Source organism: Oryctolagus cuniculus, chromosome 4 (genome assembly GCF_964237555.1).
Source record: "Oryctolagus cuniculus chromosome 4, mOryCun1.1, whole genome shotgun sequence".
Lineage (NCBI taxonomy): Eukaryota > Metazoa > Chordata > Mammalia > Lagomorpha > Leporidae > Oryctolagus > Oryctolagus cuniculus.
The window spans coordinates 142,944,569-142,968,878 of record NC_091435.1 but is presented as its reverse complement, the minus strand read 5'-3'; the positions used below and the strand labels follow the sequence as shown (position 1 = coordinate 142,968,878).

The window sequence follows — 24,310 nt, the reverse complement described above, 5'->3', positions numbered from 1 at the left end:
CAAAGTTTCAGAGTCCTGGCTTTGGCCTCGCCCAACAATGGCTGTTGCATGAGTTTGTGGAGTGAACCAGCAGATATAAGTTCTCTGTATTTCTCTGTAAGTCTCTACCTCTCTGACTTTCGAATAAATATAAACAAATTTTTAAAAAGAGCTCTGCAGGCAGAGGAAGAGGCTTATTCTCCACAATAAATGTTAGTATTTTTAATCTTCACTACTTTAATTTTTATACTTTTAACCTTTATACTATATGTCCACAGGTCCTACAGTTTTCTGTAGCAGTGCACTCAAATACATAAATATTCAGACAGATCTGTTAACCACTATTATGCATCTGAGCCATCTATTGCAGAAAATATGACAATCTGCCTTCATTATTTCTTTGGTTATAATCCCTAAATTGGGTCACACAGAATCTAAACTAAATATTTCAAAGCAAAATCTAAGCCTTGTTTATTCAGCACAGCACTGCTTATAATGAAAATAGATTATAAACCTTCTAGAAGCCAGCGCTGTGGGGTAGCAGGTAAAGCCGCTGACTACAGTGCCAGCATCCCATATTGACGCTAGTTCGAGTCCCGGCTGCTCCACTTCTGATCCAGCTCTCTGCTATGGCCTGGGAAAGCAGCAGAAGATGGCCCAACTCCTTGGGTCCCTGTTCCTGTGTGGGAGACATGGAAGAAGTTCCTGGCTCCTGGCTTCGGATCGGCACAGCTCTGGCCATTGTGGCCAATTGGGGAGTGAACTAGCAGATGGAAGACCTCTCTCTCCCTGTCTCTGCCTCTGCCTCTGCCTCTCCTTCTCTCTCTGTGTAACTCTTTCAGGTAAATAAATACATCTTTTAAAAAAATAATATAAATAAACCTTCTAAAAGCGGGACCGGCACCGTGGCGTAATGGGCTAAGCCTCTGCCTGTGGCGCCAGAATCCCAACTGGGGGACAGTTTTAGTCCCGGCTGCTCTTCTTCCCATATAGCTCTCTGCTATGGCCTGGGAAAGCAGTAGAAGATGGCACAAGTGCTTGGGCCACTGCACCCACATGGGAGACCTGGAAGAAGCTCCTGGCTCCTGGCTCCAGATCTGCTCAGCTCTGGCTGTAGCGGCCATCTTGGGAGTGAACCAGCGGAAGGCCCTTTCTCTCTGCCTCTCCCTCTGTCTGTAACTCTGCCTATCAAATAAATAAATAAAAATTAAAAAAAAAAAAAAAAAAACCTTCTAACTCCAAAACCACATACCTCACTTGTCCTCCCCTCATCAGCTAAGTGACCTCCATTTGTCTCTTCCCACTTCTCCTTTACTTACTGCCTGCAGTGTGGATTCAGCCCCACTCCCACAACTGAGAAAATTATCACAAAGTCCTTCACAAGGTTCTAGCCCAAGTACATTGGTCCCTGCCATATATGTGAAGGACCTGGACTGAGTTATGGGCCCCTGGCTTCAGTCTGGCCTAGTGTAAGGCAGGCATCTGGGGAGGGAGCCAGCAGACAGAAGATCTCTGTGTCTCTCCCTCTCCCTCTCTCTTTGTAAGTCTGCCTTTCAAATAAATAAATATCTTTAAAAAATATATATTATTGGTACAATTAGTAGAACTGGATTGTAGACTACAACTTATATAACACTGTATCAATGCTAAACTTGACAACTATAAATTTGACAACTATACTATAAATAAGAAAATATCTATGGATAAATGCAACAACTTAGCTAGATCATCAGGGAATTATGCTAAACACAAAAAAGCCAAAGGTAATATACTAGATGACTACATTATACAGCATTCTTAAAATGATAAAATTGGGTCTGGCTTTGTGGCATAGCAGGTTAAGCCTATGTCTGCGCTGCCAGCTGCCAGCATCCCATGTGAGTGCCAGTTCAAGACCCAGCTGCTCCACTTCTTTTTTTTTTTTTTTTTTAAGATTTATTTATTCATTTGAAAGGCAGAGTTACAGAGAGGCAGAGACAGAGAAAGAGAGAGGTCTTCCATCCACTGGTTCACTCCCAAGATAGCCACATGGCTGGAGCTGAGCCAATCTAAAGCCAGGAGCCAGAAGCTTCTTCCAGGTCTCCCACGTGGGTATAGGGGCCCAAGCATGTGAGCCATCTTCTACTGCCTTCCCAGGCCATATCAGAGAGCTGGATCGGAAGTGGAGCAGCCAGGACACAAACCAGCACCTATATGGGAGGCCAGCACTGCAGGCAGCAGCTTTCCCCATTATGCCACAGTGCCAATGCCTGCTCCACTTCTGATCTAGCTCCCTACTAATGCACCTGGGAAAGCAGAAGATGGCCCAACTCCTTGGGCCCTCGCACCCACATGGGAGACCCAGAAGAAGGTTCTTGGCTTCTGGTTTTGTTCTGGCCCAGACCTGGCTGTTGTAGCCATCTGGGGAGTGAACCAGACAATGGAAGATCTCTCTGTCTCCCTCTCTCTGTGTAATCTTCCTTTCAAATAAAATGAAAAATAAATCTTCTTAAAAAAGATAAAATCATAGAGATGTAAAGATTAGTAATTGCCAAGGTTAGGAAGGGTGGGAGAGGGAGAGGTGGCTACTGCTGTGAAAAGGTAGCATGAAAGATCCTTGTGATGAAGGGGCCGGTGCTGTGGCAAAGCAGGTTAATGCCCTTGCCTGAAGCACCAGCATCCCCTATGAGAGCCGGTTCTAGTTCTGGCTGCTCCACTTCCCATCTAGCTCTCTGCTATGGCCTGGGAAAGCAGTGGTGGATGGCCTGGGTCCTTGGGCCCCTGCATCCACGTGGGATACCCGGAGGAAGCTCCTGGCTCCTGGCTTTGGATCAGCACATTTCTAGCCGTTGTGGCCATCTGGGGAGTGAACCAGCGGATGGAAGACCTCTCTCTGTGTCTCTACCTCTCTGTAACTCTTTCAAATAAATAAAATAAATCTTAAAAAAAAAAAATCCTTGTGATGGAACTATTCTACCTTGGTTGTGGTGGTGACTTCACAAATATATACATGTAACAAAATTCCATGAACTAAATACACACACAAATGAGTAATGTAAAACTGCTGAAAATAAATAACGTAAATGAATTGTATCCAAGTCAATTTCCCAGTTTTGATATTTTCTTCAGTTATGAAAGCTATTACCACTGGGGAAATACGAGTAAATGAAAACAGAGATTTCTCTGTATTATGTCTTACAACTGCACAAGAATCTACAATCACTAAGGAAAAAAAAATGTATTGATGGCTAGAATTGAAGACTGCTTCTTTGTGGGGGCACAATAATTCTACCAATGCTACTTAGTACCATAACAGCTTTTCTGGCAGAAGGATCCCTCTGTTCTGTTTGGCACCCACAGGCAATGGCTCACACAAACATTTAAGACAAAATTCCCAAGATTCCAACCTCAGAGTCAATGCTAAAATGGTTATTAGCAATTGTCCAAGTCAAAGTCCTAGAGTGAAAGTCTTTCTTAAAATTACTTCAAACATTATCATATGCCTATTCTATACCAGGTATTATGCTAAGTATTTAGCATGGGTGCAGATGAAACCAACTATACAAGACAGTGTAAGAGATGATTCCTCCCTTCAGGTGGGGTAAACAGGTAGAAATTGCAATTTGAAAGGAATGGAGTTGAAGGAGGACAAAGGAATAAGATGCAGAAGGGGGACTCGGTGCAATCTAGGCAGTTTAGGGGAGTATCCCTGAGCCAAAAAGCACTGAATAAGAGCCAAGAGCCAATGGGACCAGAGTAGAGGAGAACAGATAGTTTCTCAACGTTAACAGCTCTCCATGAATTAATACATAATGAGGTGATGAGATTTAGCCCCATTTATCCTATTGTATGATAAGCAAATCAGAGACAAAAAGAAAAAACAACTTGCTCAATATCACATGACTAATAACTCTGAACTCAGTCTGGGTTCCAAGAGAGTAATAAAAAGGTTGGGTCTTGGAATTCGGTATCTGCCTTGTTCAGAACAGGGATATTTTACTCTTGTCCTTTATTTTTCCTTCCCTCCTTAACTCTTTTTCTCATTAATCATTTCTAGTTCTAAATTTTTTTACTGCCCACAATCCTTCCTTCCACCAATTATTATCACAAACATATCATGACCTTTGTCTCTGTCTCCCCATGTACCCTGCAAAAACTGATCTCAAATCTGGCTGCTTTAAACTAGTCAAAACTGTATCAAAAGATTAAAAACAATTTGAACATCCATTCACAGAGGAAAAATTATATTACATTGCCACAATAGAATCCTAAACCTAAACTGTCCTAAAAAATATAGTAATTATATATCCATAAGTACCTAAAATCAGATATAGTCTTCAAAAAGTTCTTGGAAAATGTACATTACCTTTTTTGTTTAAGATTTATTTATTTTAAAGTCAGAGTTATACAGAGAGAAGGAGAGGCAGAGACAGGGAGAGAGAGAGGTCTTCCATCCGCTGGTTCACTCCCCAGTTGGCCACAACGGTTGGAGCTGCACCCATCTGAAGCCAGGAGCTAGGAACTTCTTCCGGGACTCCCACACAGGTACAGGGGCCCAAGGACTTGTACTGCTTTCCCAGGCCATAGCAGAGAGCAGGATCAGAAGTGGAGCAGCCGGGTCTTGAACCAGCACCCATATGGGATGCTGGCACTGCAGGTAGCAGCTTTACTGTCTACGCCACAGCGCCGGTCCCTGTACACTACTTTTAATCCACATTTTCCATGAATTTATGTACCCTTGTATTAGTAAGAAAAGGCACAGCAAACAATGAATATGTTACATTTCCATTTGTGAGGGTAGGGATATTCATAAATGTATGAGTTATCTAAGAAATAACACATAAAAGCTATTCCCCTCTTGAGAGGGGAATTGGCTAGAGAGAGGAGCATCTTTCTTGAAATTTTTTACCATCTACATACACCAATTATTAAAAAGAAGAATATATAGGGACCCATGTTGTAGCACAGCAGGTTAAGCTGCCACCTGCAATACCAGCTTCCCATGAGTGCCAGTTCAAGTCCCAGCTGCTCTGTTTCCAATCCAGCTCCCTAATGTACCTGAGAAAGAAGCAGAAGATGGCCGAAATACTTGGACCCCTGCCACCTTCGAGGGAGACCCAGAGGGAGTTCCTGGTTCCTGGCTTCAGCCTGCTCCAGCCCCCCAGCAGTTGTGGCCATCTGGGGAGTGAACCAGTGAATGGAAGATCTCTTTATCTCTCCCTCTTTGCTCCATCACTTGCCCTGCCTTTCAAATAAATGAAATAAATCTTTAAAACATTTTTTTTAAAAGAACTGAAATGAAGTTGTTTTTAAAATATAAGCTCTTTTTGAAGATTCTTATTCAATTGCTAGAAACAAAGGAGGTTGGGCTGCCACTTAAAACACCTGCATCTCTCATCAGAATGCCAAGCACTGGTTCAAGCCCTACCTACTCTGCTTCCAGCTCAGCTTTCTGCTAACCCACATCCTGCCACCCATATGGGAGATGTGGTTAGGGTTCCTGGCTCCTGGCTTCAGCCTGGCCCAGCAGACTGTTGTGAGCTTTTGAGAAGTGAACCAGAAGATGGAAAACCTCTCTCTCTCTGCTGTTCGGCCTTTCAAGTATATAAAAATAAATTAAACATTAGAAAAAAAAAAAAAGAAATCTTCTGAACAAGATCTAAACCACAGAGTTCCTACTTTCTTTTTTCAGAGATACTTAAAAGTATAGTCATCAAAGTATGCTGCTTAAGAAAAACACACGTTCCTTTTGGCAGGCAGCCATGAAACTACTGAGCCAAAATACACAACTAGGTTAGAAAAAAAAATCAATGCAGTAAGATAAAATGAAGATTCTATTAGGCTAGGGGCCCAATTCAAATCTAGATGCTGGAAGAACTCATCAAAACACATTACTTATGAATAAAGAACTGAGCCAGAATATAGATATAGTAAAAGGTCAAAGACATGCTATGCAGGAGACTAAAACACACAAAAAATATGAAATAACTGAGTATAAATCAAAATGAACTTACATTTAGAGATTTAGTGATTCAATCTGAAGAGAGGATAAAAGCATAGAGGTCCCTGACTTTACCCACTGTACCACGCTGGCCCCTACTTCCAAAACAAGACTGTAGGGCTGGTGTTGCGGCGTGGTGGGTTAAGCCGCAGATTGAGATGCCAGCGTCCCACATCAGAGCACCAGTTCCAGTCCTGGCTGCTCAGCTCCTCATCCAGCTCCCTACTAATTCAACTAGGAAAGCAGTGGATGTTGGCCCAAGTATTTGGGCTCCTGCCACCCAAGTAGGTGACCCAGATGGAGTTCCAGGCTCCCCTCCCCCTTATCCCTCTCTCCCTCCCTCTGTCACTCTACCTTTCTAATAAATTTTAAAAAAATAAGTCTTTGAAGAAAACTAAAAACAAGATTGGGAAATCTTTGCAGTCCATTTCAGCTATAAATTCTACCTGGCCAAGCAATTCTATTCCTCACAACTTTAAAGCCTTTTTCTAGTCAGACTTTCCAAGCACATTCTCAAGGCCTCTCTGGCTCATCTTACACACCACTCCCTGCCATCCCCTCCTCTCTGGCTACAAAGGTCTTCTTTTAGTCCTTCAAGATGCCAGGTTCCCTCCCACCAAGCATCCTTCCTAGGTACTGCATCTCCACACCCAGCAGCTCTTTTGTCTACTGTGATCTATGGGTTCTCAGCAATGTTAGACCCTAATATTCCCTCTTTAAAAATAACACCTCATAACATTCCCTTTACCATTTGAAATAAAATTTTAAGACAATAAGCCAGCGCCGCGGCTCACTAGGCTAATCCTCCACCTTGCGGCGCCGGCACACCGGGTTCTAGTCCCGGTCGGGGCACCAGATTCTGTCCCGGTTGCCCCTCTTCCAGGCCAGCTCTCTGCTGTGGCCAGGGAGTACAGTGGAGGATGGCCCAAGTCCTTGGGCCCTGCGCCCCATGGGAGACCAGGAGAAGCACCTGGCTCCTGCCATCAGATCAGCATGGTGCGCCGGCCGCAGTGCGCCAGCCGCGGCGGCCATTGGAGGGTGAACCAAAGGCAAAGGAAGACCTTTCTCTCTGTCTCTCTCTCTCTCTCACTGTCCACTCTGCCTGTCAAAAAAAAAAAAAAAATTTAAGACAATATAAACATAACTTTAATTAATCACATATATGTAAATGCTTTACAGAATACAAACTAAAATACAAAGGTGAAATAAAAGAAACATAATTTAGTACAAAATATATATGCCTAATAGTAAACGCTGGTATGACAACATTAAATATCAGTTAAGCGCTTATACCAAAACTTAAAATTACTGATTGTGACAGCCACAAAGGCAGACTGACACATGAGTTGGTGACTGAATACCATTAGCAGTGAATGCCACGGGTAACATGAATTCTAAAAAGATAATACTTCGAGGGCTGGTGTTGTGACATAACAGGTAAAGCCACCGGCTACAAAAGCAAAGGAAGATGGCCTAAATGCTTGGGCCCCTGCTACTCATGTTTGAGACCTGAAGAAGCTCCTGGCTCTTGGGTTCGGCCTGGCCCAGGCCCAGCCATTGTGGCCATCTAGGGAGTGAACCACAGTATGGAAGATCTTCCTCACCCTGACTGCCCCTATGTAACTCTGACTTTCAAATAAATAAGTAAATCTTCAAAATAAGCCTGCTTACATTAAAAAAAAAAAAAAAAAAAGATAGCCCTTGGTAAATTTTAAAATAAACAAGTGCGCAATCTTCCCCACATTTACAAAGCAATCAGTCGAAAAAAATTAAGTATATATTAAACTTATGCTACAAATAATTGATTTGGATTTTTTTTAAAGATTATTTATTTGAAACACAGACAGAGGAGAGGGAGAGAAGGAAAGAGAGAGGGAGAGAATCTTAAATCCACTGGCTCACTCCATAAATGGCTTCAATAGCCAGGGCTGGGCCAGACTGAAGGCAGGAGCCAGGAGTTTCTTTTGGGTCTCCCACATGGGTACAGGGGGCCAAGCACTTGGACCATCTTCCACTGTTTTTCCAGACACATAAGCAGGGAGGCAGATGGGAAGTTGAGCAGCCAGGACTTGAACCAGTGGCCCATACAGCATCACAGGTACCAGCTTAACTGGTTGTGCCACAATGCCAGCCCCAATAATTCTTTTGTAGGTAAAATGGAGTTGGGTTGGAGACAACTGGTTCTCAACTTTGGTTACATATTGAAAAAAGAAAAACTTTAACCATGGTACTTTGCGTACCATCTCAAAGATTTCTACACAGGGGTTCATGCTGTGGCACAGAGGGCTAAGTTACCATGCCAGCATCCCATGTGAGTACTGTCTCAAGTCCCGACTGCTTCACTTCCAATCCAGCTCCCTGCTAATGTGCCTGGGAAATCAGCAGATGGCACAAGTGCTTGGACCCCTGTACCCACATGGGAGACCAGGAAGAAGCTCCTGGCTCCTGGTTTTGGCTTGACCCAGCCCTGGCCACTGTGGCCATTTGGGGAGTAAAACAGTAGATGGCAAACCTTTCTGTCTGTCCCTCTCTCTCTAACTCTGCCCTTCAAATAAATAAAATAAATATTCAAGAAAAAAAAAACAGGTATTACCTGTGTGAAATGAAAATGGAAGGCCCTACAGAGCCCCACCCCCAGAATTTCTAATTCATTTAGGTCTGGGATAGAGGTTGAGAATTTGAATTTGTAGTAGTTCAATGTGATGCTGATTCAGCTGGTCCAGACACCGTATTTTGAGAATCATAGTTCTAGACTACAAAGATTCATAATGACAGGGACCATGTTTTGAATGTCTGACACAAAATGTACATCAAATAAAAATTAGGTAACTTGAGCTAAAATTAACCACAAGATACACTATGCACTGCATATAAAGTAAAAATACAAAAATATTCTCTGGTCTTTATTCTCCTAAGTATCCATCATGAATGGTGTCTCCATTTGTCTCCTGCTACACAAATCTCACCAACTGCATAGAAATTTCAGAGGCAGCATAAACATGACCTTGATCACTTGAGCCCATTAGGATCTACATACCCATTGTTGAAATTTTACAGCAGTGATTTTCTGTTGTTTTTGTTTTTGATTTCTGTGTTTTAAAACAACAAACAGGCTGAAAAAACATCCGAGCTGAATTTGGACTTTGTGCCATCAGTCTAAAAGCTCTGCCTTACAGTATCGGTACCACTAGCGCAGCACTAATAAAGTAATAAGTATGTAAATATTATTTCATGTGAATCTTGCTAATTGTCTCCTTAAAAAATCCTAAGTAGGGTCAGATGTTTGGCCTAGCAACAACTAAGACATCTACATTTCTTACGGAAGGCCTGATTTCCAGTCCTGGCTTCACTCTCAATCCCAGCTTCCTGACAATGCAGACCCCAGAAGGCAGTAAGTGATGGCTCAAGGAGTTAGGTACCTGCCACTCACCTAAGTAGGAGACCTTGATTAAGTTTCTGGCTCTCAGCTTTAGTGCTGGCCAGGCCAATGCCCAGGGCCAGGCATGGCTGACATTCGGGAAGTAAACTAACCAATGGGAACTCTCTATCTTTGCCTCTCAAATAAGTATTTTTTTTTTTACTTTTTTTTTTAAAGATTTATTTATTTATTTGAAAGTCAGAGTTACACAGAAAGAGGAGAGGCAGAAAGAGAAGTCTTCCATCCAATGGTTCACTCCCCAGATGGCCGCAACGGCCGGAGCTGCGCTGATCAGGAGCCAGGAGCTAGGAGCTTCTTCTGGGTCTCCCACGTGGGTGCAGGGGCCCAAGCACTTGGGCCATCTTCTACTGCTTTCCCAGGCCATAGCAGAGAGCTGGATTGGAAGAGGAGCAGCCGGGACTAGAACCGGCGCCCATATGGGATGCCAGCACTTCAGGCAAGGGCGTTTACCCACTGTGCCACAGCACCGGCCCCACAAATAAGTATTTTTTAAATTTAATTTCAGGGACCTGCACTGCAGCATAGCCAGTTAGGCCACCACCTGCAATGCCAGCATTCCATATGGGCCCCAGTTCAAGTCCTGGCTGCTCCGCTTCCAATCCAGCTCCCTGCTGGAAGGCAGGGAAGATGGCCCAGGTGCTTTGGCCCCTGTACCCATGTGGAAGACCCAGAAGAAGCTCCTGGCTCCTGGCTTCAGATCAGCCCAGCTCCAGCCATTGCAGCCATTTGAGAAGTGAACCAGCGGATGGAGAACCTCTCTCTTTCTATAACTCTGCTTCTCAAATAAATAAAAATCTTTAAAAAAAAAGTCATAAATAATTTAATGGTAAAACTTCCACAGCAAACACAGAACATAAAGCATGGAACAAACAATAAGTGAACTCAATTCACAAGGAATAGGAAAGTTTCTTCTACTGAATAGAATATCTTCTAAGCATTTATTCACATTTTCATCATAATTTATTCAGTTAAAGCCAAAAAAATTGTTTTTGAAGTACTAAAATGCTAAGTGAAGGAACTAAGTAAATCAAACCTCAAAACGTCAGATTCCCTTTTAAACTCATCTTATTGAGTCAAAAATTACAGAGGCCTTACTGTTTTCAGTATTCAGAATTCCAATTATAGTGTTATAATTGTTTATTTTTATAGTGTTATAGTTGTTCACAATGCTAACCTTCACGTCTACATGCTATTACGACTGCTCATGGCACTGCTTTCCAGTTCACAGTGGCAAAAACGACATTAAACATTCAAAGCATGAGTGTCCAGAAGGGCTCCAAGAGACCACTCTATAGGAAGAACTGTGACGCCTCTCCCTGTCTCTGTGTCAGATTACACACTATCAGCCTGCTATCTGCACACTGCTCCTTCCATACATGCCTACTGTCAGGCTGTATGGTAGGTGATATACTGCCAATAACCAAGGTACAGTGAGTAGTCTTTCTACATGTCATATACCTCCTTCCTGCTGTTCTACGACCAACTTGCTAAATGGTCTCAGCTTTCTTTATGACTGCAACCCTTATTCCCTGCCAGTCTACTTTTCTCACAGTGCAGAACGACCTGAGGTTCCTAGAACATGCAATGCTCTCTCATGCCTCCACATTAAATAACTACTCCTTTAATTCAAAATGAATGCTTTCCTTGTGTATACAGAATTCTGCTTAGTAACTGTGAAAGTGAATCATAATTATGCCCTGCAAGTCAGTTTCCTAATTAGATAGCATAAGCCATAAAACAGAAGTGATACATTTCCATCAGCAATACCTACTTCCAAGGACTGGCACAGAGGTGGTAGTCAATGATTATTTACTGACGAATGAACAGGAAGTCAGCATTTAGCCTAGTGGTTAAGATGCCTGGTAGCCAGATTCAAATCCCAACTCCAGTTTCTGACTCCAGCTTTCCACTAATGCAGGCTGCAGCGATGGCTCAAGTGACTAGTTGTCTGCCATCCTCATGGGAGACCTAGACTGTGTTCCCAGATCCAGGTTACAGCCCTGCAGTCCTGGACTAGCCCCAGCTGCTGCAGACATTTGGGGATATGAACCAGCAGTTAGGAACTCTCTCACATGTACGTTTTCTGTTTCTCTGCCTCTCAAAAAAAAAAAAAAAAAAGTTTTCAGAAAGAAAAAATGGAATAACAGAACCACTTCAAACTTCCTGAAATACATCTTCTCATCCTATCTAGAAGAAACACCATCAAAAATATATGATCTGGGGCCAATGCTGTGGTGTAGCGGGTAAAGACACTGCCTGCAGTGCAGGCATCTCATATGGATGCTGATTCATTTCCCAGTTGCCCCATTTCTGATCCAACTCTGCTACAGCCTGGGAAAGCAGTGGGAGATGGCCCAAGTCCTTGGGCACCTACACCCACATGGGAGACCCAGAAGAAACTCCCGGCTCCTGGCTTCGGATAGGCACAGTTATGGCCATTGCAGCCATTTGGGGAGTAAACCAGTAGATGGAAGACTGACCTCCCCCCTCTACCCTGTAACTCTGCTTTTCAAATAAATATTTTTTTAAATGCATAAAAAAATAAATAAGAGTCAATAATGATCAACTTTTCCAAAAACAAAAATGATAAAACTAAAGACCTGACCAAGTAAGCAACAGATTCAAACAAAACTGACTCTGAAGACTACAGTATTTCTTCCTTTATCATCTTTATCAGGAAAAATGGAGTAATGGAGTACTGAGAAAAAACAATGGATGAATTTTATTTGAAGATCAGAGTTGGGGTGGACATTTGGCACAGCACTTAAGATACCACACAAAGTGTCCATATCCCACATAGAAATGCCTGTATTTAAGCCCCAGCTACACTCTGGAATCCAGATGCCTGTTAATGCATACCAAGGGAGGCAGTATGTGATGGCTCAAATAACTGGGTCTCTGCCACCTGTGAGAGAGACCAGGATTGAGTTCCCAGATCCTGGCTTCAGCTCCTGGCTTCACCCTGGCCCAGCTCTGGTTATTACAAGCAAATGGGGAATGAACCAACAGATGGAAGATCTCTGTCTCCCTCTGCCTTCCAAATACAGAAAAACTAAATATGAACTTTTTAAATGATGGTAGACAATGTCTAGAAAAACATTTTGTAAAAATTTTTTTATTTTTTAAATATTTGTTTATTTACTTGAAAAGCAAAGTAGGAGACAGAATGAATCTTTCATTTGCTAGTTCACTCCCCAAATGCCCACAACAGCCATGGATGAGCCAAGCCGAAGTCAGGAAGCAGGAACTTCAGCTACGTCTCTCAAGTGAGTGACAGGAAACCAAGTACTGGAGCCATTATCTGCTACCTCCCAGGCTCATTAGTAAGAAGCTGGATGGGAAGCAGAAGAGTCAGGTCTCCAATCAGCTCCCCAGTATAGGATCCTGGTGGGCCAAGCAGTGGTCTAACCAATGTTAGACCTGAGTCACAATGTCCCCAAATTTGAATTTTTTTTTTTAAATTTTTGACAGTTAGAGAGAGACAGAGAAAAGAGTCTTCCTTTTCCGTTGGTTCACCCCCTAAATGGCCATTATGGCTGGCATGCTGCGCTGATCTGAAGCCAGGAGCCAGGTGCTTCCTCCCCGGTCTCCCATGCTCGTGCAGGGCCCAAGCACGTGGGCCATCCTCCACTGTCTTCCTGGGCCACAGCAGAGAGCAGGACCAGAAGAGGGGCAACCGGGACAGAATCTGGCGCCCCAACCAAGACTAGAACCCGGGGTGCCGGCGCCACAGGTGGAGGATTAGCCTAGTGAGCTGCGGCACCTGCCCCAAATTTGAATTTTTTAAGGCTTACAACCCACAAAGACAAAAGAATGGGAGAGAAGATAATCAACACAATATTAAAAGCTGGAAAGCTGTTGGGCAAGTCAGCAAACCTAGAAAATTAATTCCTAAATCTTACAGAGGGAAAACCAAGAAATAATCTAATATATACCTCAGAAACATCAAAAAGCTCAAGAACTGACAGCACCATGAACTTTTATAAGTAAGGTTGAATATGTGGCTAAAAGCAGATGGCCTGGTCAAAGCCCATTAAAGAAAGAGATTCCCACGTGTCCTCCCAAGTTCTAGGGAGTTATGTAACTGCCCTTTCCCACTCAACAGATAATGAAGTTTTTAAAGGGTAAAACTCAGGTCATACAAAGGATCAAAAATCAGGATGGCTTATGACTTCTCAACATCAATGGTAGTCAAAAGACAATTGACGGGGCAGGCATTTGGCATACCAGTGTAAACTCAACTTGGGATGCCTTTATCCCACATTGGGAGTGCCCAGGTTCGAATTTCCGCTCCTGATTCCAGCTTCCCGCAAATGTGCACCCTGGGAAGGAGATATAATGGCTCAAATAGTTGGGCCCCTGCCACTCATTTAGGACACCAAGACTGAGTTCCTGGCTCCTAGCTTTGACCTACCCTAAACCCAGATGTTGCAGGCATTTGGGAGGTGAACCAACAAATCAGAGTTCTCTCTCTATCCCTCTGCCTTCAAATAAACAAATAAATAAGACAATAGATAATGTTTTCATAATTCTGAAAGAAAATGGCTTCTACTCTAAAATCTTATGCCCCAGAAAATAATAACTCTAGCTTAACGGTAACACTTTCAAAGTCTCAAAAGAAATGAAATTTCTACACGTACAGCATTTCCTAGGAAACTATTTGAAGCATGTGCTCCACTGAAACAAGGGAAGGAACCAATAAAAATGAGCAAGACATAGTATCCAGATACAACTATGTATCTAGATACTATTATGTGGGAAGCACTATAGAGAAATGCCAGGAAGACACCTCTGCAGCAGGCCTAGAAAGTAACACGGCTCAACTGATTCACTGCTTATATACTGAGGGATGGAATACACACACACACACATATAAAAACAATTAAATGAGGGGGAGGAAGGTAGGTGTTTGATGTACCGGTTAATATGGTGTTAGGGATGCCCACACCCCATATTGGGAGTGTCTGCATTCCAGTTCAGACTCCACTCACTCCTGGTTCCAGCTTCTTGCTAATATTCACCCTGGGAAGTAGTGGGTGATGGTTCAAATACATGGATGCTTGCCAATCATGGGGGAGACCTGCAGTGAGTTCTTGGCTCCTGGCTTCAGCCTAGCCCAGACCTAGCAGTTATGAGCATTTGGGGAGTGAACAAGTAGATGGGAGACCTCTCTCGACCTTTAAACAAACAAATGATGGGGGAGAGACAAGGCAGTAAAAGAGTTAAGGTTTTGGGGTCACCGCTGTGTCATGGCAGGTAAAGCCACTGCCTGCAATGCCACCGGCACCCCATATGGGTGCCAGTTTGACTCCCAGCTGCTCCACTTCTAATCCAGCTCCCTGCTAACAAGCCTGGAAAAGCAACAAGTATTTGGGCACCTGCCACCCACGTGGGAGACCCAGATGGAGTTCCAAGTTCCTGGCTTTGGCCTGGCCCTATCCTGGCTATTGTGGCCATTTGGTGAGTAAACCAGTGAATGGAAGATCTTTCTCTCCCTATCACTCTGCCTCTTTTTAAAAAGATTTATTTATTTGAAAGGCAGTGTTTAGGCAGAGAGAGATCTTCCATCAGCTAGTTCATTCTCCAAACAGCCACAATGGCCAGGGCTGGGCCAGGCCAAAGCCAGGAGCCAGGAGCCAGGAGCCAGGAGCCGGGAGCTTCATCCGGGTTTCCCACAGGGTAGCAGGGGCTCAAGCTCTTGGGCCATCTTCCACAGCTTTCCAGGTGAATTAGCAGTAAGCTGGATCAGATGTGGAGCAGCCTGGGCCCATATAGGATGCAGGTGTCGCAGGCAGCAGCTCAACCAGCTATGCCACAATGCCAGACTCCTTTCAAATAGAAATGCCTTTCAAATAAAAAAAATAATAAATCTTTAGAGAGAGAGAAAAAGAGAGATCCAGCTAGTTTCCCTCCATGAAGTCCTCCTCAAAATTACCTATGAAATGAATCTTAATTAAAGGGAATATTACCCATAAAGCTTACAAATACAGAACCTAACTTTTGAAAACATACAACTACAGGGACAATATTTGGATGGCAAATTACATTTTTGTTAAAATAAAATGGCAGCAATTTGTAGTAGTTTTTCTGTTGTTGCTTCCTGTAATAGTTTATTAAACTAGAAAACACTGATTTTAATTGTATTTAAATTCAAGACCTACACTAAATTAGTAGTTCGAGAATAAATAAGATGATCATACTTAGAACTATTTAATAGAAACTACATGTAAGTAACGTGTCAGAGGTAGCAGTGCACTGGTTACCAAAACTGAGCGTTAGTCATATTCCAAATGGCAAGCCTTCAAGTTATTTAATTCCCATGAACACTGTCAATAAGTTAAACTATTAATAGTAAAGAAAACTTCAAATTGGATTAAATTTGTAATTCCAATAATCCAAAATATATTTAAATCATAAATTTCACTCACTAGTAAAGTACAAAATGTATCAAGAGGGACTTTGACCTCTGATTGACAGTTGCTTCAAATTCCTTCCAGTGGCACAGCAGGTACGGAATTCATGGAATTCAGGTCTTCAAGGTCCAGCAAGCACTGTGGTTCAACCACCCAGTCAACACTAATTTGGGCAATGCTGGGTAATTATCTAACTGCTTAGATCTCTTCCCTCTTGTTTATTTCACAACTGCCATTACTTCTAAATGGTAGGAAAGAGAGATAAATGTGATATTAATAAACATTAAAAATTAGTTATTAGCAGTGTAAGGAAAATCTGTGCACAGGAATGTGGTTAAACTGTAGTTTAAAATAAAGCTTCTGGTTTACCCACGGATTTCTTTTAATCCTTATAATCCTCCTGCAGCAGGCATGGATAATCAGGATCACATTTCCCTTGAAGGCAAATAAGCAATTTCCTGGTGGTCTCCAAGTGGCTGGAGCACCAGGGCAAGGGATGCTGAAGTCCCTCCTGGGTTCACACGAGGGAGGATTCTGAGCTTCAGACCTGGTTCCTGCCATACCACAACACAGAGGACTGCTCAGATGAACACGTTTTTACTTCAACACTACACTCACTACCGCCAGTTAAAAGTTCAAGCTCCAGTGATCTGCTAAATATTCAAGAAGCTACTTTAAGGAAATATACATTCTTGGGGTGAAAGGGGGAACAAAAAGATCACCAATTTCTAGATTATTAACTACCTTAAACTGGAACCAAATTAACAGGTAACAAATAGCTACAGTCGCAATATATCTTAGCCATACAAATGGTTTATCTCTTTAGTCCCTAACAAAGTTGAATACCTAAACTAACTCTTAAGTACTGGAATAAAATGCACAGGCTAGAACAAAATGACAATGCTAGAAAGAGACTAGAGAGAAAGGCTGGAACTTCAGAATATACTACTTGACAAAAGTAATTACTCTCTTACCTTGTACTGGGAGTTACATACTTTAAGTATGTAAGAACTCCAGGTTTACCAAAGGGATACGTGAGACTGTCATTACAATTTTATCACAGATGTGGCCCCTACATTTCAAAGATAATTTCCATTGTACCTTTTTTTTTTTAAGATTTTATTTATTTATTTGAGAGGTAGAGTTAGTTACAGAGAGAATGAGAGACAGAGAGAAAAATCTTCCATCTTGGTTCACTCCCCAAAAGGCCCCAACAATAGGAGTTGGGCCGATTTGAAGGCAGGAGCCAGGAGCTTCTTCTAGGCCTCCCATGAGAGTGCAGGGGCCCAAGCACCTGGGCCATCTTCTAATGCTTTCCCAGGCCATAGAACAGAGCTGGATTGGAAGAGGAGTAGCCAGAACTCGAACCAGTGCCCATATAGGATACTGGTTACAGCAGGCAGAGGCTTAGCCACTAAGCCACAGCACCAGCTCCCCGTTGTATCTTTTTTTTTTTTTTTTTTTTAAGATTTATTTTATTTGAAAGGCAGAGTTACAGACAGCCAGAGGTAGAGAAGTTGAGAGAGAAGGAGAAAGACAGAGAGAAGGGTCTTCCATCTGCTGGTTCACTGCCCAGATGGCTGCAAGGGCTGAAGCTGTGGCGATCTGAAGCCAGGAGCTAGGAGCTTCTTCGGGGTCTCCCATGCGGGTGCAGGGACCCAAAGAGTAGGGCCATTTTCTACGGCTTTTCCAGGCCAGCACAGATAGTTGGATCAGAAGAGGGGCAGCCGGGACCCGAACCGGCACCTATATGGGATGTTAGCATTACAGGTCAGGGCTTTAACCCACTGCACCACAGTGCTGGCTCCTCTATTGTATCTTACATTATGGGGTTTGCCTTGCCAGACAGGTTCCAGAAGCTGTATTTTTTTTTTTTAATGTAAAGCATTGATAACACTCCTGTATCTACAACGTCAATTACTTTAACGCACATACATCCGGCACACTGATGACTGGCATTCTCTTATTCATATTAGGTTGATCTACTTGTTTCAATTCTGACATGATCTATCTACAAGAAAATTTCTCCTAAATATTTTTAATTCAATGTCACTCCTCCTTTTAGAAATCAGAGCCAAATTACAGATAGTCAATCTGCATTATCCAGGGTAACTATTAGCAGCTAACACACTATAACACCCCAACCCTACATCCAACCATTTTCGTTTTTCCATTCACAACTAAAGCCTGTGACTCAGAAACTATTTAACCTGGAGACAGCATAAAAGCTACCATGGATATGTGCCAGAACAAAAAGTCAAAGAAGTACACCAGTTTAGACTCTTCCAGTGTCTAAAAGATCCAGAAACACAGACCTTGACTATGAGAAAGTAAAAAGCCACTTTCAGGAAAGCATAGTTCTCTCTCATATGTGTTCATTCCAGCAGCCACTGGACTACTAGAGGTTCATAGGCACACTTTAGAAAAATAGCCCCGAGGTAGGCAGTGTGGTGCAGATATTAGGCCACTGCTTGGGAAGCACCCAACCTATATCAAAGTACAGGTTCCTACTCAGCTTTTGATCCCCCTTCCTGCTGATGCATCCTAGCGGGCAGCAGGTGAGGGTTTAAGTACTTGGGTTCCTACCACCCGTGCGGGAGACAGGGAAGGAGTTCCTGGCCCCTGGCTTCAGCCTGGCTGTTGCAGGAATTTGGGGAGTGAGCCAGGAGATGAAGCTGTCTCTTCCTCTTTGTCACTCTGCCTTTCTAACAAATAAATCTTAAAAAGAAAAGAAAAGTTGCCCATCAAACCAGAAAACAGAAAGAGGGCTGAGGGAAAAAATTCAAGCATCAAAATCTGGGGTGAGAGACTGGCACTGTGATGCAGCAGGTTAAGCCAATGCCTGCAAAGTTGGCATCCCCTCTGAGGAGTGAACCAGCAGATGAAAAGATCTGTCTCTTCCTCTCTCCTTAATTCTACCTTTCAAATAAATCAATAAATTAAAAAAGAAAAGGAAGAAGGAATTCAAGATAAAACAAAACAAACAAACAACAACAACAAAAAAAAACAGGGCCACTGTGTTGTACCAGGTAAAGCTGGTGCCTGCAGCACTGGCATCCCATATGGGTGCCAATTCGAGTCCTGGCTGCTCCACCTCTGATCCAGCTCTCTGCTATGGCCTGGGAAAGCAGTAGAAGATGGCCCAAGTGCTTGGGCCCCTGCACCCACGTGGGAGACAGGAAAGAAGCTCCTGGCTTCGGATCAGCCCAGCTCAAGTCATTGCAACTATTTGGAGAGTAAACCAGCAGATGGAGGATATCTCTCTCTCTCTCTCTCTCTCTCTCTCCCTCTCCCTCTCCCTCTCCCTCTCTGACTTTTTAAGTAAATGCAAACACTTTAAAAAAAATAAAAACATAAAAAACAAATAAATAATCTTTAGATAAAAAAGGGGAGAAATTCAGAAAGGAAGTTGCCCTATATAAACTTGAAAAAACCAGCGCTGTGGTAGTATGTTAAAGCCCCAGCCTACAGTGCCGGCATCCCATATGGGTGCTGGTTCGAGTCCCAGCTGCTCTACTTCTGATCCTGCTCTCTGCTGTGGCCTGGGAAAGCAGTTGAAGATGGCCCAAGGCCTTGGACCCCTGCGCCCGTGTGGGAAGACCCAAAGGAAGCTCCTGGCTCCTGGCTTCGGATCAGCTTAGCTCTGGCCGTTGCGGCCATTTGGGGAGTAAACCAGCGAATGCAAGACCTCTCTGGCTCTACCTCTCTCTGTAATTGTCTTTCAAATAAAAAAAAATAAATCTTTTAAAATAAAAAAGAAAATTTATGGTATCATTCTTTATCTTTCTCTTTTACTTAATGTTGTTAGTGTTATTTTCTAGTCTAGTATTTCCTACTCCAAAGCTTTTTTTATTTCCAATTTTATTTTCAATTTTAAGTACAGTGTTCACTTGGAGAGTGAACCAGATAATAAAAGACCCTTCTCTCTGTCTCTCCCTCTCTCTCTCTGTAACTCTACCTCTCAAATAAATAAAATCTTAAATATCTACTTATAAATAACAAAAAAGAAATGCAGCCTGAAGTAGACCTTAAGAACTCTGATATGAGATGCTGGCGCTGCAGGCAGAGGCTTTACCTACTACGCCACAGCGCCAGCCCTCAGGCTGGGCTGTTGATCCAGCTTCCGGCTAACGTGCACCCTGGGGGGCAGCAGGAAAAGGCTCAAGAACTTGGGTCTCTGCCACCCAGGTGGGAGACTTGGATTGAGTTCCAGGCTCCTGGTTTCTGCCTGGCCCAGCTTTGCTGCAGTGGGCACTTGGGGAGTGAACCAGGGGGTAGAAGATATATATCTCTCCCTTGCTCTGCCTTTCAAATAAGGTTTTTTAGAAGAGTGCAGGCAAAGAAAGCAAGAGGGACTAGCTGGAAGCCCTGAGGCATTAGAATATTTCAAATGCAAGAGAAGGAAAAGAAAAAGTCAACAAGAGACAGAGTGAAGAGGAGGAACACTCTAAAACCCTAGGCTCTTGGAAGGTTCCTGCAGACAACGTGATGATTCTCTAGCACATCAGCACCACCTTCCAGCCCTGCCTGCCACACATGCACACAAATTCTATAAACAAAAAACCACTGCTGGGCAGGCACTGTGACACAGGAGGCTGAGCCCACCACTCCCCAGCCTTTTCACAGAACATACAACTAGTTCTATGTTGAGTTCAACAGTCTAAGTTGAACAACGGGGAAGACCTCAAGGAATAACATCATTTAGACTACAGAATTTTCTTCCCCCCTCCCCATATAGTTCACCGACATTGACAAAGCAAGTTGGAGCAAAGGCCTTAATGGAAGAGTCTAGGGCAAGCAGGAAAGACAGGCAAGAGAAACAAAATGGTAAGAAATCAAAACCTGGGGCCGGTGCCGTGGCTCACTTGGTTAATCCTCTGCCTGCGACGCCAGCATCCCCTACGGGCGCCGGATTCTGTCCCAGTTGCTCCTCTTGCAGTCTAGCTCTCTGCTGTGGCCCGGGAGGGCAGTGGAGGATGGCCCACGTGCTTGGGCCCCTGCATCCCACCCTCATGGGAGACCAGGAAGAAGCACCTGGCTCCTGGCTCTGGATCGGTGCAGCACCGGCCGTGGCGGCCATTTGGGGAGTGAACCAGCGGAAGGAAGACCTTTCTCTCTGTCTCTCTGTCTATAACTGTCAAATAAAAAAAATTTTTTTAAATAAAAAAAAAAAATCAAAACCCAACAACTGTCTACCAGGAGGTTCTAAAAGCCTCCCCGGAAAGGGGCATATCCTCACCAGTGTGAATCAGGGGTGTAACTTTGTTTATGTTTCTTAAATCATTCTGGCTTTTCAACCTCTTGATTTTTACTTAGTTCTACACCTACCTTCGGAAACCAGGCTAAGATCTTTATCCTGACCACCCTTTCCTATGCTACATTTTTATGACTTAAAACAGTTCTGCTTTTACTACAGAAGCCTTACAATGTAGCACAAAATCCCCAAATGATTAATGAACTGCTGAGAACCCTGAGTCGTCGGAGATGATTTTATTAGGAATCATATTTCCAAACATTCATTCAGCGCTTCAAATAAGCACTCATCTAACTTAATTATGATGACTTCACCAGACAGTAACACTGCCCACAACGATGTTTACAAAAGCACTTGTCACTCCCTTCAGATATAGCAATGCAGAAAACGGAGTCTGTTTCCCTACTCGCCGTGGGTTTATACTCTGTAACAAGTGACAGCGCTGAAGTGTCACTTAAGATTATTTAAACCGCACAACATTTCAAGTTGGTGTCCCACCATCTCCCATCCCAGGCGAGTCCTGAATTCGCCTGTTTTCCTGACAGCAGTCGGTACCCAAGACGGGTTTCCTGGTCAGCCGCTGCCTAGGACGAGACGAAGCGACTCTACGACACCGCGGGATTCTTTTTTGCCCGCTGCGAGAGAACAAGGCTCCGCTCACTAAACTCCAGTAGCGGCTACTGCAACAGCAGAACAACAATAAACGTGCCCCCAAACGCACGCCCGCAGTCCGGAGCGAGCCACGGCCAAGCAGGGACGCGGCGGCAGGGCTGCTCCCAACAGCCACCCTGGCCGAGCCGCACAACAGCCTCAGGAAGTGAGCCTTATTATTCCCGTCGAACCAATCCAGACACTCCGGCCCAACGCCCCAGGAAGGTTCGGTATCGGCGCTGGGATTCGACAACACGTCCGTGACCCAGGGATCCCCGCCCCTAAAACACACTCCTGCGCAAAAAAAAAAAAAAAAAAAAGGCACCCGAGGTTCGGGGAGCTCCGGTGCGGTCCGCATAGACGGGACCGAAAGCGCCGGCGGCCCGTGGCGCCCGGCCGCGTCCCCGCAGCTCCGGAGGCCGGGGCGCCGCTCACCTTGCAGAGCCCCGGGCGGGCCGCAGCCGCGCGAGGCGCCCCCGCCGGTCGGCGGGCGAGAGTCCTCCGCGACAGCAGGAAGCGCGGCGCGGGCACCGGACCCGCTGGCGACGCAGGCAGGGGCCCACAGGACAGCACCGCCGGCCCGCGCGGGAGCACCTCAGCCCGCCGCAGCCGCCACCGCGACCCCGCCGTCCCTCAGCCGCGCCGCATCCGGGTCCCGGGCTGCCGCACTCACCTGCCCGGCGCTCCGCCGCCGCCGGCTCCCGCTCCGGGAACGCAGTCAACAACCCAGGCCGCCGCGACTGCCCCGCTCCAGCGCCCTCATCCCCGCCTCCTTCAGTCACCGCCCGCCTCGCCCCGCGCAGCTTTACACCCGCCGGCAGCCCACTGCCATGGCCCGCTCCGCCACTGCCGCCGCACCGACCGACGGAGCACGCGCGCGCCGCCGCCGCCGCCGCCGCCGTGCCCGCGCGCGCGCGCGCGCGCGTTCGCCTCCCAGGCCGCCTCCCGGCAGCCCCCACCCCGCCCCTCCCGGCGGCCGGGCGGGGAGATAGGCCGCGCCGCCGCCCGGTGTTGGCCGCGCGGTGTAGTCCTGGAGGACTGCGGGAGTCGGGAATCCCCGGCGAGCTGCCCCGGGGAAAGACCCGGCACCTGTCGCGGCCTTCGTAGCCGGCTCCCGAGAGCCGCGCTGCTGCCGGGTCGCCCTCCTGGACATCCCGGCTCCTCGCAGTTCCAGCCTGCGGGAGGAACCGGACGGCTCGGCGAGCGCTGGGCTTCGCCGCCTTCTGTGGGTCACCCCAGTTGTGGGGATGGGAACGCTAGATTGGCTGCCGCACAGCCCTGCGCTGCGAAGGCCGTTGAAAGGCCAAAGTCCAGTCGTTTCAAGCCCAGAATTATTTTTTTTCTGCGATGACAGCGGCGAGCATTTGTCTCAGAGCGAGCCTTACACTTTTACCCAACCCTTTTGCCGACCTTATCGTCTGTTATGTTGGACCTCAACCGGGAAATTTCATAGCCCTCTTTAATGAGGAGTGTTTAATAAGCGAGTTTTAATGATTGAAAATCAAAATTTTAACTCAGTGCGGTGCGTTATTTTAACTTAGTGCAGCTGTAATAGGTTAGACAAGTAGTTGAGGAGTTGGGGACAGAACTAGTAGAGCCTAATACTGGTAAAGCAAAGGTGGCAAGACAGTTCATTGATGAAATAATAGTTTGATAAATGATCCTTCTTGTAATGAGCTCTCCGCTTACAACGAATCAAACAAGAACCATACCACAGTCAAAAGTAGCTTACAGGGGCCAGGGTTATGGAGCTTTGGACTTAGCTGCTGCCTGCAACACTGGCTTCACCTAGGAGAGCTGTTTGGAATCCCCTCTGCTCCGCTTCCAATCCAGCTCCCTGCTAATGGCCTGGGAAAGCAGCGGAGGATGCCCAAGTGCTTGGGCCCACGTAGGGGACCTGGACGGAGCTCTGAACCAGCCCTGCCCATTTTTCAGTCATCTGGGGAGTGAGCCAGCAAATGGAAGATTTCTCTCTCCCTCTGTCTCTCTCTCTCTCTCTCCTGCTCTTCCACCGCCTCTCACTCTGGCTTTAAAAATAATAAATCTTTTTAAAAATTACTTCCAAAAGAATTAAAGATAAAAAAATTTACAGAGCAAAAACTCGAAAAATTTTTCTAAGGAACTTTATTGAGACAGAAACCTTAAGCAACACAAAAAACAGAATCATTAAAAAAAACTGTCTACATAAATATTTTGAAATTTTTGTGGGACATCACAATGACAAGTCTTAAGAAAAATAAACAATATATGGAGTATAGAGCTGCACAGAGTGTCTCTAACATAAAAATGTTTCTATAAATGGATTTATTAAAAAAAAAAAAACAAGTAGCTCAGTGTTTTAAAAATATGTGAAAGGGTAGGGATTGTGGCACAGCGGTTTAAGCTTACCCCTTAGGGTGCCAGCAACCATGTTGGAGTCCTGACTGCTCTGCTAACCATCCAGCTTCCTGCAGCTGAGTCCTGGCAGACAGCAGATGACAGCTCAAATTCTTGCGTCCCCACCACACATGTGGAAGACCCGAATGGAGTTCTGGCTCCTGTTTTCACCTGGCCCAGCTCTGATTGTTGTGGGCATTTGGAAAGTAAACCCCTAC

At 44.9% G+C, this 24,310-nt stretch overlaps 1 protein-coding gene across 3 annotated transcripts in view; it reads right to left on the bottom strand.

Moving 5' to 3' along the window:
• PIK3CB (phosphatidylinositol-4,5-bisphosphate 3-kinase catalytic subunit beta) overlaps positions 1 to 22,911 on the bottom strand; it is a 174,376-nt gene extending 151,465 nt beyond the window's left edge. Inside the window, exon 1 of one of the 3 annotated variants that reach the window (XM_051818648.2) lies at positions 22,806 to 22,911. The gene's annotated coding sequence lies outside the window, so the exon portion shown is untranslated. Of the gene's footprint in view, positions 1 to 22,389; positions 22,611 to 22,805 lie in introns of those variants that run through there. The other 2 variants (XM_051818646.2, XM_051818647.2) reach the window with 2 other exon arrangements.
• Positions 22,912 to 24,310: the final 1,399 nt, after the last annotated feature.